This window comes from Natrix helvetica (assembly GCF_964273705.1).
Source record: "Natrix helvetica genome assembly, chromosome: 1".
Taxonomy (NCBI): Eukaryota; Metazoa; Chordata; class Lepidosauria; order Squamata; family Natricidae; genus Natrix; species Natrix helvetica.
The window spans coordinates 128,767,888-128,786,581 of record NC_138548.1 but is presented as its reverse complement, the minus strand read 5'-3'; the positions used below and the strand labels follow the sequence as shown (position 1 = coordinate 128,786,581).

General features: G+C 38.7%; 1 long non-coding RNA gene across 1 annotated transcript in view; it reads left to right on the top strand.

The window, feature by feature from the left end:
• Positions 1-17,538, top strand: part of LOC309383690 — a 32,282-nt gene extending 14,744 nt beyond the window's left edge. Inside the window, exon 3 of the long non-coding RNA XR_014173900.1 lies at positions 17,440-17,538. This is a non-coding gene — a long non-coding RNA (uncharacterized lncRNA). The remainder of the gene's footprint in view (positions 1-17,439) is intronic.
• Positions 17,539-18,694: the final 1,156 nt, after the last annotated feature.

Here is an 18,694-nt window from a genome sequence, read left to right as displayed (position 1 = left end):
CAGTTGCAGAAATTTGATGACAGTGGTATTAAGCAGATATTAATTTTTATATAACTTATTGAATAACAAACTGTACTAATATCTTGTTCTAATATACTAATGTGCCATGGCTTTAGCCTGTAAAATGTAGTTTATTTTTCTATGAAAATGATGCTAAAGAACATATATTTTTGTTTTGCATATTATTTTTGTTTTGGAGAAGTAATGTATTAGTTTGAGGGGATATTATTTAGAGTTAGAATTTCAACTCATACACTTGGGTTTATGTTTTTATTCCAAATTTTGGGATAAAATTCACAAGTGTATTTATTTTGAGTTTAGACAGAGAACTCCTTGTCATGAGCATACCTTCTTCTTATGTATAGCCCTAATATTTTAAACAAGGACTATGGTCATTGTTAAAATAAAACTGGTATAAAGATGGCTAAACCTGTAAAAATAAAGTTAAACTTGGTTTGCAAGCTGAATTGATATGTATTTGATGTAGGGATAATTATAGTTTCAGCTATAGATTTGTCTTTGCACATTTTTGTGGCATACAGAGCCTATGTATTCTTCTGAGGTGGGTAAAATGAGAACCCAGAGTGTTGGTGGCAATATGCTGACTCTTTAAACCACTTAGAGAGGGCTGGAAAGCACTGTGAAGCAGTATATAAGTCTAAGTGCTATTGCTATAAGTAGTCCTAATTTAATTATTATAATTGGGGCCTGGATTTCCATCACCAAGTATTGCAGTTATTAAATGTGAGGACAAATCCAGCAGCCCAGTCTATTTTATATTCTAGCACAAATATCCACCAACTTGAGTTCCAAATAAAAGGCAAGATGAAATTACAATGTACCTGCAAGGAAGTGAAAAATATGTATCCAGAGCTACTATAGGCCCTTCAGTATCAAAAAATGCATTGATGATATTACCTAGTTTGGTAGTGAAACACCAAGGACCCCTCATTTCAACCCTGAACTACAAATAGTCTCTTCTACCAGTAACAAAAATCTCTTCTTTTCTACTATAGACATAAAGATAGTAAAACAAATTATTGTAATCCTCTGCAAGTTTAACTCATATTATTCCTTTGGCTTTTGGTCTGAAGAACCAAACTTGGGGGGGGGGGGGGGGGGGTTGTTCTAAAAAGTTATCAAGCCCCTCTTCTTTTATCCAATCAGAATCTTCTGAATTATTTTACATGTTATCGGTCTGTTCCTCAGTAAAGTTTTAACTTTAAAAACATTATTATACACAGGGATTTTTAAATGATGCTTCTATAACAAAACTGTTATACTCTCTTTTTTGTAATGTAGTCTGTAAAATCTACGCTTCCTTGTTGCTATCGATTACCTGCTCCGTTTTTTTCCCCTCAGGTTTACTAAATCCAGATGCTGGATCTTTAAATATAAAATGGCATAAAAGTTAGAGGTAACTCAAGCTGTAAAACACTGAGACAATTTCAGCAAGAGCTGTAAGCTGTTAAAACAATTGAGTCCTGGTGTGTGAAAACAGTTTATTATCAGCAAGAAATCTTACCCATCAGAGAGGCCTTGTTGTCCTGATGGCACTTTTCTTTTCTGATATGTCCTTAATTCTCCATTTTTCATGCCTCAGTAATTATATGATTCTTTTTTTTTTAAGTCCTGTTTTGGACAGAGCCCTATTTAGTACAGATAATGGAAAGCATGTCAGCAAAAGAGTTTCCAAGGTAGATAGATATTGGAATGCCCTTTAGGACTACAGATGAACTCATTCTGCTCTGGTGGGTTTTCTTTAAGTGCTTTCACAATATATGTATGGTTGTGTGTGGTTTCAGTGGGTATAATCCATCTATCCGTATGACTCCCAATCTGATGATATTCAAAAAGGTGTTGAAAACCTGGTTGTTCCCTGTTCTCAGACCCTGGGGCAGGGTGGTATTAAGCCTCTGTAAAGTTTTATTCTGATTAAGCATCTTCCTTTTTTCCCAGTCACGCATGGTCTTTGTTTTGATATATTTTTGTGTGTCTTCTGGCTTTTAATGTTGCAAGCCACCCATAGTCTCGTGGTGTCGTGAGACCTCTAAAATGAATGAATGAATAAATGAACAAACACACCTCATTTTCACAAGATAATAATTATGCAAAAGTCAGCCATGTGCTTAGATTCAGCCTACAATGATTAAAACAAACAATGATTTCAAAGCTGCAAGCCACAATGGTTATCATTTCAAGATTTTTCTCTTAGGCCATTTCCTTATTAGTTACTTAGAACATCTCCGTATAACCTAGCCATCACTGATATACAGCCTCCCATCATTGCTGTTCTTTGGGCACAATAATTATTAGATGACTCTAAGAAGATGCCATGAGTAGCAAAGAAATAAATTTGATCCTAATTTAGTGGGATGTACAGCTTCCTTTCAGTATTCCACTGTGAGTCAAAGGATTTGAGTTTCACCCATTTCCATCATTTTAATCTTTTCAGCCTACATTACATGGTTAATGTATATAGTGCGGGGAGAGGTATTTGACAAACACTGCTAAGGCCTGTGACTTTTTGAGATTCAAAAGAAACTCTATGTATATCTAGACATACAAATATAAAGGGCTAGCCCAGTGGTTCCCAACCTTTTTTTTGGCCATGCCCCACCTAAGCATCTTTAAAATCCTGATGCCCCCCCTCCCCCATATAATTCTTACTTTACTCAAAAAGTGAACTCTACTCACATGGAGGAAGACTGAAAGGCCATTAACTTGGTTTAAACAAGGTTCAAATTGCCCCCAGTAAAAATCAAATTGCCCTCCTGTGGGGCATGGGCCTCATGTTGGGAACCACTGGGCTAGACAAAATATGAATTAAAAACTTGGAATTTTCACTCTATACACTTTTTCTTTTATTTATTTATCCAATGTAGGCACCACCCATCTCACAGAGTGACTCTGGGAGGTGTCAAAATGAAAGAATATAGTGGTGGGTTGTCAATTTTTTTTTACTACCAGTTCAGGCGTGTTCCTGCGCGTGATGCTTCTGCACAGAAGCGTCCGAGTTGGTGGGCAGAGCCTCCCACCACCACTACTACCAGTTCGCCCGATCCAGGCTGAACTGGGAGCAACCCACCTCTGCCTGGGTCCTTTCCTCTAATTCTCTGAAAGAGGCTCAAGTGATGAGGGTGGAGGATAAAGTAGAATATATTTAATATAATTAGCTTAACTAAGCATGCATGGAGAGCCAGTTTAGCATAGTGATTAGTGTATCAGGCTAGAAACTGGGAGACAGTGAGTTCTAATCCCACGTTAGGTGCAAAACCAGCTGAGTGACTGTGAGCCAGTTCTTCTTTCTTAGCCCTAAGGAAGGAAGCAATGGCAAACCATTTCTGAAAAACCTTGCAACGAAAACGTCAGGGACATGTCGAGACAGTATCTGATAATTTGATTCCATTGACCTGAAGGGTTGGGAGGAGGGAGCATGCATGGGTATGACCAGATAGTTGCAAAAAGTAGAATTGGCATTATAGTTAATAGTACAATTCATTTTGCACTTAATTATAACCACTGTGGTTGATTACAGTATCACACTATTTCATCATGCTTTCTGCATGCTCTCTGATCCATTGAGCCCACTCCAGAAGCATCATAGAGTCAATAGAAATAGTATCTGAAAAAAATAGTACTGACTTAATACCTACTTCATACAGTATATGACACTGTTCATTTTGTATAGGCATATTTCTTGATATCTATATACACTAGATGCTGATTTTTCCTGCTTGGTCTTCTGAGTCAGTCATTGGACAACTATGAATTCTTGCTCCATGTTTTGTGGTGTTCAGCAAATTGTAATCTTTTATCTAATTTCCAGTGCAGCCTTGTTCCCCTTCCTATAGCAAATGGCCTTTATCTCAGCGGGTGGGCTATCACTCTTCAAAATCAACAGTAAGAGCCATCTTCACTGTTTCCTCTTAGCTGCTGGTTAGGTGAACCAAAATATTATGATTTTGTCCTTAATACGTGTACTGGATAATTGTTAAAGAAAGAAAATGAAAGAACTTAGGACTTTTCTTTCACTTTTCTATCCCCCTTTTTGTGCTGCCTGCTTGCTTGGTCATTTTACAAAGGGATAAGAAAAGAAGGGTTTGCAGCTGGGAGCGCTTTTTCTCCTGCTCTCCTAGCTAATCCATACTGGAGTTTTTCAAAATAGCTGTAACATCCAATGCTTATCAGAAATTCACAAGTTTGGGATGAGTTTAATTCAAGACATATGCATCTCCATATTTAGTTAGATGTATTGTGTTTCTATTTATTTATAATAATGTGCTGGTTGCTTTCCAGAAAAGCAGCTGTGCACTTAACAATTGCTCCATGCTTTATCCTTCACTCTCATCTTCTGGCAGTCCCAAGCTTCAGGATCTGCCTGCCTCCCCTTTAAAAAGCTTTGATTAGCCTTGGAATGTGTGGAAGTATTTGCTTTTGATCTAAGATAAGAGCCAAGCTCTTCCAACTGCTATGTGGAATCAGTTCCCCAGATGTCACAATCACTTTAATTCAGAGTTAAGGTCTGCTGTCCACTATTTTTCATTCCTGTGGAAATTTGTGGGTGATACCACCATGTTGATTTGGTTCAATACTCAGTAAGGGGTTAGAAAAATAACTGTTAAATTTGGGAGAGGCAGGACAATTCTCCTCAATGTTTAACATTGTCAGATTAGCAGATGGACAAAAAGAAAGTGAATCCCAACACAGTGATGAATGTTGACAGTTTTAGAGAATAAAGTCTTTTTGGAATTGAGAACAAACTTCAGTAGATAGAAGAACCCTTGTCTCTATCTAGCCACCAGTAGTTGTATATGGTCCTCATATTCTTTAGATCTATCAATTAACTTTGAAATTTCTTTGGGACTCTCTCTGGGAGAAATTATCTACTTAGTTTGTTTCTTAGATGTAGTAATAATCCAGTGGGACAATGCCGTTTGAGGAATCCATGATACCATAGAAAACAATCTGCTTTTCATAAGGCTGGAGTTAAAGGTAATGAAATGGAGAGTTCTGTTTAAAGAACCCAGATATTTTAGGCAGGATGAACTGCTTTATTGGCATGTATGACAAGAACAATGTGGCCCACCTAATTTTGTTTCTCGTGACTACTTGGAGATAGGGAGAGCTTGAGTACTTGGAAATATGCCAGATGTGCACTGCTTTGGGTGGAGAAAACAGGAAGAAAAGAAGATAATTCCTATACCAGTTGTCCTTCACTCATCATGTGTCTCTCTAAAGGAGAGACTAATCTGGAACCCTTACAGAAAGACAATATCTCAGTAGTCACATTGAGCTCCCCCCCTTTTTTATAATTCCCACTCATAGAAAAATAATTGCTTTCAATTTTAAAGGATAAGAGCATTTAGTGAAATTCTGTGGCATCCCAGCATTTGACATATGATTTGCAGCTTAATTATGTTGCAGTTTAACAGATTTTAGAATCTACTACATTCAGAAGTGTAGCTATATATTCTAAATCTTGTTTAAAATGATGTCCGTATTCTTCTGAGAAGAACACTGTGGCTATTTAGAAACATTTATGCCATTTTATGAACCAGCTAAGTGGAGCATATTATATAATCACAAGCAGTTTTAACAGCAGATGTTTCACCATCATTCTGGGCGTTATCTGGCAAAATCCTGCGCAGCCAAGTGTTGATTAGTAAGAAAGAGAAAAAGAGAGAGTGAGAATTGTGTCTAATCACTTTTACTATTTACTTTGTGTTTATTAGAAACATAGCTAAGAGTGTTCTCTACTGGCTCACATGCCTCTTGATTAGCCTTGGAATGAGTTGCTTTTACATCCCGAAACTATTCATGGCAACCAAACAGCTAATGCAGGGGGGGGGGGGGTATGGTAACTAGCAATTATGATGGGTAACTATTGTGATATAAAACCATTTGGGGATATGTGATTCCATTGATGTGATTACATAGGCTGAAAGACATTTGGTTTAGAATGGAATGGAATGGAATAGAATGGAATGGAATGGAATAGAATAGAATAGAATAGAATAGAATAGAATAGAATAGAATAGAATAGAATAGAATAGAATAGAATAGAATAGAATAGAATAGAATAACAGAGTTGGAAGGGACCTTGGAAGTCTTCTAGTCCAAACCCCTGCTTAGGCAGGAAACCCTACACCACTTTAGACAAATGGCTATCCAACATCTTCTTTAAAACTTCCAGTATTGAAGCATTCACAACTTCTGGAGGCAAATTGTTCCACTGATTAATTGTTTTAACTGTCAGGAAATTTCTCCTTAGTTCTAAGTTGTTTCTCTCCTTAATTAATTTCCACCATTGCTTCTTGTCCTACCCTCATGGTGTAGAATTGGACCAAAGTGCCTTGTAGAAATTGCAGTATTTAAGAAACTGACCTTTTTCTGAGCTGGACCTTGATCCAAGGGATTCTGTAATGCCCATACAACTTAGTAACAGCTGTTCAAATTTTAGGCAGGTGTTCTGAGGTCTGCACCATGAGGAACATATGCTGTATCACTGTATATGTTGTATACTGTGGGGCCACAGTATCTCCCTAACTTGTCTCTCATAACCCCCAATTAAAAAAAATTAAATTTCTTGGGTGTGAATATGAATGGTGCTCTCTAATCTTGCATCACCTCATGCTCCTTCAGTAAACTGTAACAGTCAGTTTCCAGCTCACTACTTTGAACAGCATCATTTCCAGATCTAGCAATGCTTCCTGTTTCACCACGTTCCGATCTAGAAATTAAAGTAGATTACCTCAAATTATATGCCAAGCAGTACGCTCTGTTAATGTAGGTAGGCCAGGAGAAAAATTAAATGGATTTATATTTCAGTTTCATTAAAATAAATTAATTAAATACTATTCAAGTAATTAATTTTTTCAATCAAATTAAAAATGACAATTTGATGGAAATATATGACAAAGGTTTAGAGGGCTCTGTGAGACCTTCTCTTGCTGTCTTAGAGTCAGATAAGCCCATCAGGAACACATGATAAGGGGAGATTGCAAAGGGATATGGAAGGTTTTGGTTAAAAATAAGGTAAAAATTCCTGGCAAATGGATGGAGAAGAAATGGAGGTAGTGACAGATTTTATTTTCCTGGGCTCCAAGATCCCCGCAGATGGGGACTGCAGTCAAGAAATTAAAAGAAGCTTGCTCTTGGGGAGGAAAGCTATGGCAAATCTAGACAGCATACTAAAAAGCAGAGACATGACCCTGCCAACAAAAGTGTGTATAGTCAAGGCTATGGTTTTTCCAGTTGCAATGTATGGCTGTGAAGTTTGGACCATAAGAAAGGCTGAGTGCCAAAGAATTGAGGCCTTTGAACTATAGTGCTGGAGAAGACTCCTGTGAGTCCCTTGGACTGTAAGGCGATCAAACCAGTCAGTCCTAGAGGAGATCAACCCTGACTGCTCCTTAGAAGGCCAGATCCTGAAGATGAAACTCAAATACTTTGACCACCTAATGAGAAGGAAGGACTCCCTGGAGAAGAGCCTAATGCTGGGAAAGATTGAGGGCAAAAGAAGAAGGGGACAACAGAGAATGGCTGGATGGAGTCACAGAAGCAGTAGGCATGAGCTTAAATGGACTCCGTGGAATGGTAGAGGACAGGAAGGCCTGGAGGAACATTGTCCATGGGGTCGCAATAGATCTGACAAGATTTCGCAACTAACAACAAAGGTAAAAGTGCTGCTTTCTCGAGAAAGGCAGTTCTTCCCACATCTTCTTTATCCTTGCCTCCAGGTTTTTTTAAAAAAAAATCTTTACAGAGTCTCTTAGGAGACAGCAACATTTAGCAACCCAAAGCTGATTAGTAGCCATAAAAAATCATTAGTGACATTGTTCTGTGGAGTCAGCAGCCCTTTCAGTCAAGTGAAGTTTGCTGAGTCCCCCTCATGAATAATTTGTCCATGGCTCTTTATGTGACACCATTATCTGGACTTCAAAGAAGAGGACCTGTTATTAAACAACCCACAATTAACTGAGGCATCCTTAGGCCTTAAACACAGTTACTGTACTTAAAAGCCAAACTAAACAAACAGAGCTTTCCACTGGGGCTTCACCAGAAGGGAGAGGTGGGGTCAATAGACAAGAGATGAAACACATTCCAAAGGGAGGGGTGACTCTAGAAGGGGCATATTTCTAAGCCCTTATGTCTAAACACCAGAGAAGGTAAAGATGTTTGGAAATCAAAAGCCAGGAAGGCAAATTGGCAGACTGCAGCATTTATGCTGCTGTTATTAAGCACTAAGTAATCAGCTGATGGGGAGAGAGAGAGAAAAGGCAGAGAGCTGATGAAAACAGAGTGGAAAAGATGAGAAGCAGCCTTCTTAGATTTGTTCCCCCATGCAAATCTATGCAAAGTGTTATCGAGGCAGCTAGCGTGACCCAGGCCCCATAGGAGTTCAATGGCCACATGCATGCATGAGATTATTGTAACCCTGGCCTCATCCACTGACATGCTGTGACCTCCTACAAGTTTGTTGGCTTGACCTCCATGTGCTGCGGTCAAACCCAGCTTGAAACCCTAGGCAGGAAGTTCAGAGTGAACAGCCAAATGCTTATTTCTCTCAGTAAATATAGATAGAATAGGGGAGGATAGAAAAAAGGGTTTGCATTGGAAGTTGGATAGGGCAGGGAAACAAGCAGCAGGTGAGGCAAATTCTTAAATTTGCTGTTAAGAAAAAGAACACAATGTTGGAGTGATACAACATTTGCTATATTCTGATTTAATTCAAGTTTCAGCAGTGGAAAGGTGCCTCTGGGAACGAGCTTTAAAAGCTGATGGTTTTCGGAATTACCACACTAAACATATTGGGAGGTTGCTTAGTTGGAAAATGTTGTCAGCATCCTTCCTGTCTGCCTTTTGGTGAAAGCTGTTCTTATTTTGAAAAGGTTCTCTTAGTAGAGTTTACTTTCTTTTCTAATTCCTTGACCGGTTGTGTTTACAGTTTAATGTTGTACAACTCTTTTATTGTGAGCTATCATCTTTGAGCAGACTTTGATGTTAGATATGTCAATGGGGGGGGGGGGGAGGAAAGGGGGGGGTAGATGGAGAGATAAGAGGAAACGGCCACTAAGAAACCCCATGGGGATGTTTCTTTTAAACTTCCTGGGAAAGGAAAACCATCTTCTGAATTCAGTATTTCCTGCAAAAGATATAAAAAGAACTCTACCCAGGTAAATCATGAGCCTGTCTATTTGTTGAGAGTAGAGGTTCATTCTCTGAGCTTGTAGGTTGGTTTCTGAACATTTTGTTACCAGGCTAGGTAACATCTTCAGTGGAATTTATGGAGGGTCAGTGTTATTCTGCTTATAAGGACTTTGTGTGGTCAGTAGGTCTTGTGATGGGGAGTTCACATAAGGTGAGGGTCATTGGGAGGTGGAGTCTGGGTTGGGGGGGTTGCATTGGTTGGCTGTGTGATTGGTTTGAATTCTGAGAGGTTCTTAGCTGGTAATAGGTCAATGTGTCTGTTTATGGAATTACTTGTGGAGTGCCACATGGATGTTACCTAGCCTGGTATTGAAACATTTGGAAACCAACCCACAAACTTAGAGAATGAATCTCCACCCTCATTCTACACCCAAACTACAGATACTATAGCTGTCTATTTGTTTCCAGCATAAGGCAATCAGTCCTCTTTTAGAAGCCAAAAAGTTGAATATACAGGCTTTTCCTTAGCTTTATTTTGTTGTTGCCATTACTGTTATTATTTTATAGAGCAGCCTTTGACAATCTGGTATCTTTCAGATGTGTTATATCATATCTCTATCCATCAGCATGGCTAAAAGTGTTCAAGGAAGAGGGAAAAATTACCCCTTCCCCATATAGCTTGTAGTGTACATGAAGCCCACTCAATCAGGGCACTATCTGTGGCAGGTTAGACACTTGCTAGACTTCATTATGATAGATGTACAAACTGTCCAGAATCCTGTGGGAGAAAAAACAAAAAAGACATCCAGATAGTACCGAAGTACAGAAAACTGATTATCAACTGTCCAGAACCGGTAATCCTAGAAAAACATACAAATTTAATCCCCTTCATGTCCATCCAGATGAACTTCACTTTAATCTTCAGTTCTAAGAAAAGGAGAATAATTTCTGAACATAATTTTCCTAAACTTGCATAAAGTCTATGTTTTGTTCCTTCTTAGTATAAAAAGTCACAAAATGTTGTAGCTTTCCTATGTAGAGAAGTTACTGAAACCCAGGGGTGTCAAACTCAATTTCATTCAGGGCTGCATCAAGGAGGTGTTTGACCTCAGAGGGTCGGGGGTGGGGGTGGCCAGAGTTGGGTTTGGTAATGGTGGACAGGGTAATGGTGGATGGGGCCATGGTGGGCATTTGACACACCATGACACACCATGACACACTTCCCTTCTTTCAGATCAGGCACTTACTTGAGGCCACGTAATTGTAATCCAGTCCAATCAGGGGTGGGTTTCAAAAATTTTTACTACCTCTTCTGTGGACATGGCCTATTTTGTGGGCGTGGCTTGATGGTCATGTGACTGGTTGGGCGTTGCCAACTTGATGTCACTCACCAGGAAATGTCATGGATTGGTTAAAATGTGGTGAAGCTCACTTAACAACGCTCTTGCTTAGCAACCAAAATGTTGGGCTCAATTGTAGTCATAAGTTAAGAACTATCTCTGCCTCCCTCTGCATGGCAGCCTTGTCCTAGTAAACTCCTTCTCCTTTTTGGCAATTTTCCTCTCTGTTAGAAGCATCAAAATAGTCCAGACAATGTAAGGTTTCCTGAAGCAGGGGGTTGGACTAGATGACCTCTGAGTAGCCTTCTGGCACTAAATTTCTGTGCTGTTTTTCTTTCTTTCTTTCTTTCTTTCTTTCTTTCTTTCTTTCTTTCTTTCTTTCTTTCTTTCTTTCTTTCTTTCTTTCTCCCTTCCCTCTGTGGGAAGCAACCAACAACAAACACCCCCCTCCAAATACAATATTACTCCCAGAAAGGCTCATTCCACATTCCTGCCAAATAGAGATAATGAGATAATGAGCCTATAGAAAGTTTGGCTCCATTCACAAGCAGGGAATGATCAAAATCCTTTTAAAAACACAAAGCCCATATTGCACAAACCCCAAAACTTCAAAACCATAGAACCATATAAGAATCCTACCTTTTATCCAGTTGTTCAGTTGACTCAGAAACAAACTGCTGAATATCACTTTTCAAACTTCCTTTTGAGCAGCTTTTCAATTTAAAGCAGGTTTCAATTTAAAGTTTGCAGCATTAAGACTTCTGGACTTCAACTCCCAGAATTCCACAGCCAGGCATGCTCAGTTCTGATTTAAAGCAGCAGCATTTGTTTTTCTCCTTTGCGGAATCCTGGCTAAAAAGTGGGATTCCTTCTTTCTTTTTCTTTTTCTTTCTCCCTTCTCTTCCTCCCTCCCTCCCTCCCTCCCTCCCTCCCTCCCTCCCTCCCTCTCTCTCTCTCTCTCTCTCTCTTTAAAACCTCTTTTTCCTTGCTTGAACCGGCAGGGAAAAAGGGCTTTTTAAAAAAAAGCTTCTGATGAAGGTTTGGGGGCATGGCCAAGCAACCATTACTACCGGTCCAGTCCGGAATGCCAGATTTTTACTATCTCTTCTGGCGTACCATACCGTACCGGGAAGAACCCATCTTTGAGTCCAATCCAGTCCTCCTGCAGCATTCTGCCAGCCGAAAACTGGCCACATGGAGGCCCTGGGTGGCCTGTTTTTGGCCTCCACAGCCTCCTGCAGCACTCTGCCAGCTGAAAACAACTGCAGGGGAACATGCACAGCCCCTCCCACCCACCCACCCGGTCATTTTGGCTGGCAGAGGCAACACAGGGCGGTCCTTTGTTATTTCCAGGCTGGCCCCATGGGCCAGATCTAAGACTCCCATGGGACAGGGCCGGCCCATGGGCCTTGAGTTTGACACCCTTGCTCTAACCTAATGTTTTCAACTTTGGGAAAGTGCCTGCTTCATTGTCTTCAACTTTCAGAATTCTCATCAGTAGCCATACTGGCTATGGAATTCTGGGATTTGAAGTCTACACTTGGAAATTTCCAGGGTTGTGAAACCATGCACCCTTTCTCAATTGGATGCCCTCAAGGTCATGGATAACAGGTCCCAAAATTCTTAGCTAGTGTGATCTTTGGGTCCTGCTTGATATGTAAATGCAACAATTTCTACAAATTAAAATATTTCTTTTGCCCTGGAAATATGTCTACAAGTGTCCAAAACTATTCTGTAATTTGCACACATAGACTCTATACTTTCTAAAAAGTGAAAATAAGAAACATGATGGAACTGACTCATTCTTCTTAACACTGTGTGGAATAGCAAAAATGACCAAAGAATTCTCTTTTTTTCAAGCAGTTTTCAATAGGGTTCAATATTCTATCGCACGCATATATAGAGCTTTTAAAAACTTATGATTAACAATGACATTACTGGCATGCAGTACTCATGTATTTATCAGAATTTTCTTCATGCTCAGATTTATGTCTAAACAGCATCTTTGAAGAGGGTTAAAATAAGATAATTCAGTAAAGGAATAACTAATGCAATCAAACTATTTTTAGAAGCTTGTTTTGTTCCGTTATCTTGCTATGGAAAGTTCCACTTCATAATTAGATAAATTTTTCATCCAAGGGGGCATTTTCTGCCCAGCTCATTACGTTTGTTCATGACTATCATTCTCTCTTATTCAGGCCTCAGTGTAAAGTACTGTGGAGACTTTGTTACTGCCTTTTGCTGAATTACACTTTTGGTTCCAGATGTCCATTTCTTTTATTTTCTTTTATTGTTCTTTAGCTTCAAGATGTACACTGCCCAAAGACATTGGATCATCAGACAACTTCTAAATCTGATGGAGGAGGAGTATAGAGATGATGTCTAGTTTAAAACGTATTTTTTTTAAAGATAAGGCAATTCATTAAGAATATTTAGCTGACATTTAACTGGTTCTCCTTAGTCTAGATAATCAAACATAGAGGGCTTTCATGTTTAGAGATATTTGGTGTGGTATAGTAGTTAAGGATTAAGATCAGATATATTCAAGTTCAAGTTCTCTCTAACCATGGAAACTTACTGGGTGACTTGGGTCAGTCACTCCCCCTCAGCCTAATTTATCTCTTGGGATTGTTGATGGAGGAAAATTGGAGGAAGAACTGCAGGTGTACTGACATGTGCTCCCTGTAGAAGGAGAGCTGAATTAATTTATGATCAACAAACATAAGGCATCTCCAATCACCTTTTCTGGTAAACAAATTGTAGTATAAGCCACACATGCTTTTATGAGGTGCCGCTTGCATCATTATTTGCACAGAGTGGATGAAGAGGGGAGAAGAGAAGGGAAGACAAGTTAGTGATATGGATACACACTCCGTGTGAGACAGATCACAAGTGCCTTATCAATTAGCAATTATATGGTGTTAAAAACCCTGGCTGTATTTGTTGAGACCTCTTGAGATAGCCTGAAACCCTTTGATGTGAGTTCAACAGTCTCAAATTAAATCCAACATCAGTTCAGCCACTCCATGCCTCTGACGAAGTTAGCAGCAGTGACAAAAGCTTAGGCCTTTTAACAAAACCTGTTAGTCAGAAAGAGTGCTTCCAGATGCCTTCTGATTTTTTTTTACTGTCTTGAGCTCTTCAACAAAAGGTAGGATATGAATCACATCAATCACAATCAATGTTGAGAAGCCGAAATGTTTTCATTGCGAAGATTTAAGGGGTAGGGATGAAAGTCAGCCCCGTAGCTGGGTCCTGCTGTTCCTCTTTTTCCATGGTGGCAGTTTTTCTTCTTATGTTAGCAGTAATGATCTTCCCTTCATGACTAGGTCACCCTGTATTGCTTTTCACACATACGTATCCTGAAATGATGGCTTTTAACTTAGAAATCGGTAAGAAGAGCATACCACTGCTAATAAAATAATTCCAATGAGCTTTGCTAGCTTCCTCATCTCCAGCTATTATCTATCCAGCTATTCAGTAATAACTGAAGAATGTGGACAATAGAATGGTATGGACATAACCGATCAACCAATTCTTATTAGTTGATCTACAGAACTACAGAAGAAGAAAAAGAAAATACATTTCAAAACAAAGTAAAAGCATTTCCTGTGCTTTCTGCTGATTTGTTTTGAAAACAAAAGTGCAAAGGTAAAAAAACAGCCTGAGGAAAAACTGACAGCTTTTCAGATGTCCTGCAGTTTTCCTTCTTCGCTCTCAAGCTGATGGTTTAACTGGTTTTGCTTTCAGTAAAAAAAATAAATATAAAACATATAGTTAAAGGTAAAATGCTGTATGTTCACCTGAGCCATTATGCTAAGAGTTCTCTGCTTTTCTTTGCCAGTGTTTCTAGGAGTCAACAATTACAGTGAAATTTCAATTTTTCTGACCCAATTTTGCAAATGTAGGTAGTCCTCATCTTACAGCAGTTCATTTAGTGGCCATTCAAAGTTTCAATGGCATTTTAAAAAGTGACTTATGACTGTTTTTTCAAACTTACAACTGTTGTAGCATCCCCATGGTCACCTGATCAAAATTGACTGGCAACTGACTCATATTTATGACGACTGCAGTGTCCTGGGGTCATGTGATCACCTTTTGCGGCCTTCTCACAAGCAAAGTCAATGGGGAATCCAGATTCACTTAACAACCATGTGACTAATTTAACAACTGCAGTATTCACTTAACAAATGTGGCAAGAAAAGTCATAAACTGGGGCAAAACTCACTTAACAAATTTCTGGGCTCAAATTGTGGTCAAACACTACCTGTAAGGCTGAGGAAGTTTCCTAGCCACCCTGTCATCATTCTTCTCATCTCAAATATCTCAAATATTCATTTTGATCTTCTTTCATTTGTACTACTTAAACCAACCAGAGGTGACTTTAACCAAGTACTTTTGCACAATCAGTAGAATAAATAATGTTTGAAGTGAAAATTACAGCCATATGTCAATTATATGTATATCTATTTCATTCATGTAAACATTCCTAGCAGACAAGACAAGACAATTAGTTTCTGAGTCCCAATTATATGTGTGCTGTCTTTGTGCTGGGATATGTGCACATATACATAAATAATCCGTGGGCTGTCAGACTCCTGAATGCAACATAACATCTTAAGTATGTAGTATGATAGATTTGCAGGGCTGGCGCAATGTGCAACATGTTCATACTTGTGTGATATATCATAATGTAATGTTATGCACATATATGTATAGAGGATTGTGTGTGTGTTAGTATGATTTACTGGGTTAGGGATTTTCTTTCTTTCACTGTGAGTTATTGAGAAGTATTTGTGTTGAGGGGATGCACTAAGGAAGGCTCAGCCAATCTCATTGTACACATGTTGTCAGGGTTCCAAATAACAACCCAATAAAGAAGACTCCGAGGCTTGAGTTTCCTCAAAGTTCTATTTTATTAGAGACGTCATATTGGCACACCTGGGAAAGCCTGAATCTGAAAGTTGCCAGGTTTTCCCCACCCAAATGAAAGTTCAGGTCCCTGCCCAGCACCCACATGTCCATCACATGATCCAATGAGGCACCATCCAAAACTGGAGATGCCTCCCAATCACACCATTGCAGCTGCAGAGCAAGGTGTCCTTGACTCTCTGAGAAAATAATGTTATTTTGACTATATATCACTCATATTCCATATATTCACCCTTCCCATTTTCCCACAGCAGAAAAATGTGGCAAGCCTGAAGGCCCAATGTAAAAAATGGCTTTCAGGTCTGACACATGTAATGCATTGACAATAAAGATTTTAATTGAATTGAATAAAGACACACATATTACAAATTACTTATTTACATGTTCCTTTAAATAGCTATGTGCAGTTACCTTTATGCATTTAGTTTTAGGAGAAAAAAAACCTCCACCTTTAATTATACATTGTATAAATTATACAATGATTTCCCTGTGATTATATCTAATTCTTATCCGTAAAAGACTAAGAATTAAAGCATAGATTTAATCTTAATTTTAATTGTTTTGTATTATCTTTTTTAACTTTTCATCATTCTGAAAGACACCCAGAGTCACTATAACGGTGAGATGGAAAGCATATAAATTTAATAAATAAATATGGTGATGTTGTTGAACAGGTGGAGAGTCAGTAATGTTAAAGTGCAAGTTGTGAATGGGTAATATTTCCAGTTATTTGTGTGTTGGTGGACTTTAAATACTGTAAAGATTATAAAAATATTTTGAGGATTTTAGATCATTATATCTAAAAGTCACAAATGACATATTACTGATAAAGCCTTCAGTCAATTTATGATCTGCAACAGTCAAACCTGGTTGAAAACAAAGAATGTGATAAGCAATCATTGAAGAGTTCTTTGGTGCTCCATAAATTGAGTTAAGAAAAACTAGATATTAAAGTATAAATGCTACCCATAAGAAAGACAGAAAAACGGATATATCACAACATGGAGATTGTGATTAAAAGGCTTATTGACCTTCACAGAAGTTAATACTGTTGAAGTGAATAGGATGTCCTTCGGAGAAGATAGATGTAGGTTCCTATAACATGCTGCAAGGTTAAAGAAGACTTTAGTATAACTTCAAAGAAGCTGTACTGAAGTGTTTTTAAGTTATGGCACATAGTCCTAGATGAATACTAATTTTGTATGATAAGGATGAATTTTGTCCCGTTACCTTCAGTAATCAAGTATCACGAAAATCAGCAGGCAATAATGCTTTTGTGTGTGAGCATTTGTTCCCCAATAATACTTCCCTGTCACAAGATTTCTCTGCATCTTCACAAGAATAAAATTGTTCAGGCCTAGGAAGAACTAGAAAGTTATTTTTTGGATTTAGTCCAAAATTCTAAAGAGCTGGTGTCCAGTTTTCAACAGAGTTGGCACATAATCCTTTTATGTTCATCTTTATAGCAAAATAAATAAATAAATGGGTGACATTTGGCTTTCCAGTAAACAATGATGAAGTGATTCAGATATATATAGTGCCATGCAAGATATGCCCTAACACATGCCTACATAAAGAAACCCTAAGTTAGGGGATCCGGTCAAAGTCTACTAGCCATATAATCATTGATTTTTAAAGAATGTGTTATTTATACTGTAGTATAAGAGAAAATATGAAAAGAAATTTGTGAAGGGCGGGATACTTTTGTATAAAATAAAACAAATATATAAAAATATCTTCAAATGCCTATGCATAAATCTGCAAATGTGTAAGTGCAGGCAATTATATCCATCACTTGCAGTGATACACAATTGACTGAAGACATCCTAGTCAATACCTGAAATGTATTATGCTCACATACAAACCTGTTCTGAAGTTCAGTTTAAAAAGTTAAAGACATTTTGCATAAAGACAAAAAAATACTTTGAATGTCACCATTATCTCTTTTTAGATCATGCACATACATGTTGCAGTGGGCACCCTAACCCTAACCCGTATTCCTCTTATATTCAAGCTTATAGGTGGAGACCAGTGGTGGGTTCTGGATCCCGTTGCAACCGGTACGGTTACAACGGGGCCTGGCGTCTTCCACATAAACGCGTGCATACGTGTCATGCGCGCATGCGCCTTACGTTCCAGCAACGCCTCCACAACGCTCCAGCTGCTCAGTGGAGCATCACACAGATGCTGTACGTGCCATGACCGTGTGCAGAAGTGCCAAAGGCTTTAAAGACAGGTAAGGAGCGTGGGCGGGTGGGTGGGGTGGGTGGGCCCTCCGGAGTACCATACCGGAACGGTACCTGGTGCTCCGGGCAGGCTCCGGTACGCCCGTACCGGGGTGCAACCCACCACTGGTGGAGACACTTATTTTTCAGTGTTTTTTAGGACTTGGGTTAAATTGTTTTTAGTACTAACATTTAAACATTAACTTTTAATATATATGCATTTTACCATTCATTTGGAATACTTTTAAATGAACAATATATGTTGATTATACTATAAAAGTAACTATAACAAGAAAGCCCAGTCTTTGGCACCTAGTGATGTCCTAGTGGACATATCAATGGGATCTTTCTACTTCCAGACTAGTCTACAGTTCTTGAATTCTCTAATAGTCTCCTATCTTAGAACAAACCAGGTCTGATGTCTTTAATTTTTGGAATTCAGACAAATTAGACCAGTTACTACCACCTAAGCAGTTGTATTCAAGCTACTATCTAGTAGGTTCAGTCTGGTGAATTAAAATTAGTTGTTAATTGTTTTCTGTTCTTCCTTAGGGTCTTTCCAAAGTGGTCTTTGCAGGCAGCCCTCAAACTCTGCCTCTTCTTCCTCTTTTATTTCTTGTAGGAGAATACCTGAAGACAAGGTATGGTCTTGCTATTCCAATGCTGTGGAATAATTAAACTGGTTAAATTACAAAATCTTTTGCAATTTTTATGGTGAAATGGGGAGGGAGAGGAACGTGGTAGCCTTCTTTCTGTGCTTGGGGAAGGGAGAGAATGGAAGTGGATCTACTTTGTTTTATAAGACATGTGTGTGCATGCTTAGACAAAGTACTGGAGTCTCATTACAGATCACGGATGGGGGTAGAAAGAAGCTGTAAATTGTTGTTGGAACAGGTTGTAGCCTAATTTAGATAATACCCCTGGCTGTATTCTGTCTTGGTGCCAAGAAAACGACGTGGACACGTCCATGGAGATATTATGAGTCAAGTTTGACCTGAAGGAAACTTGACTTGAACCATCTAAAGTTCAGTCTTCTATTCTGGA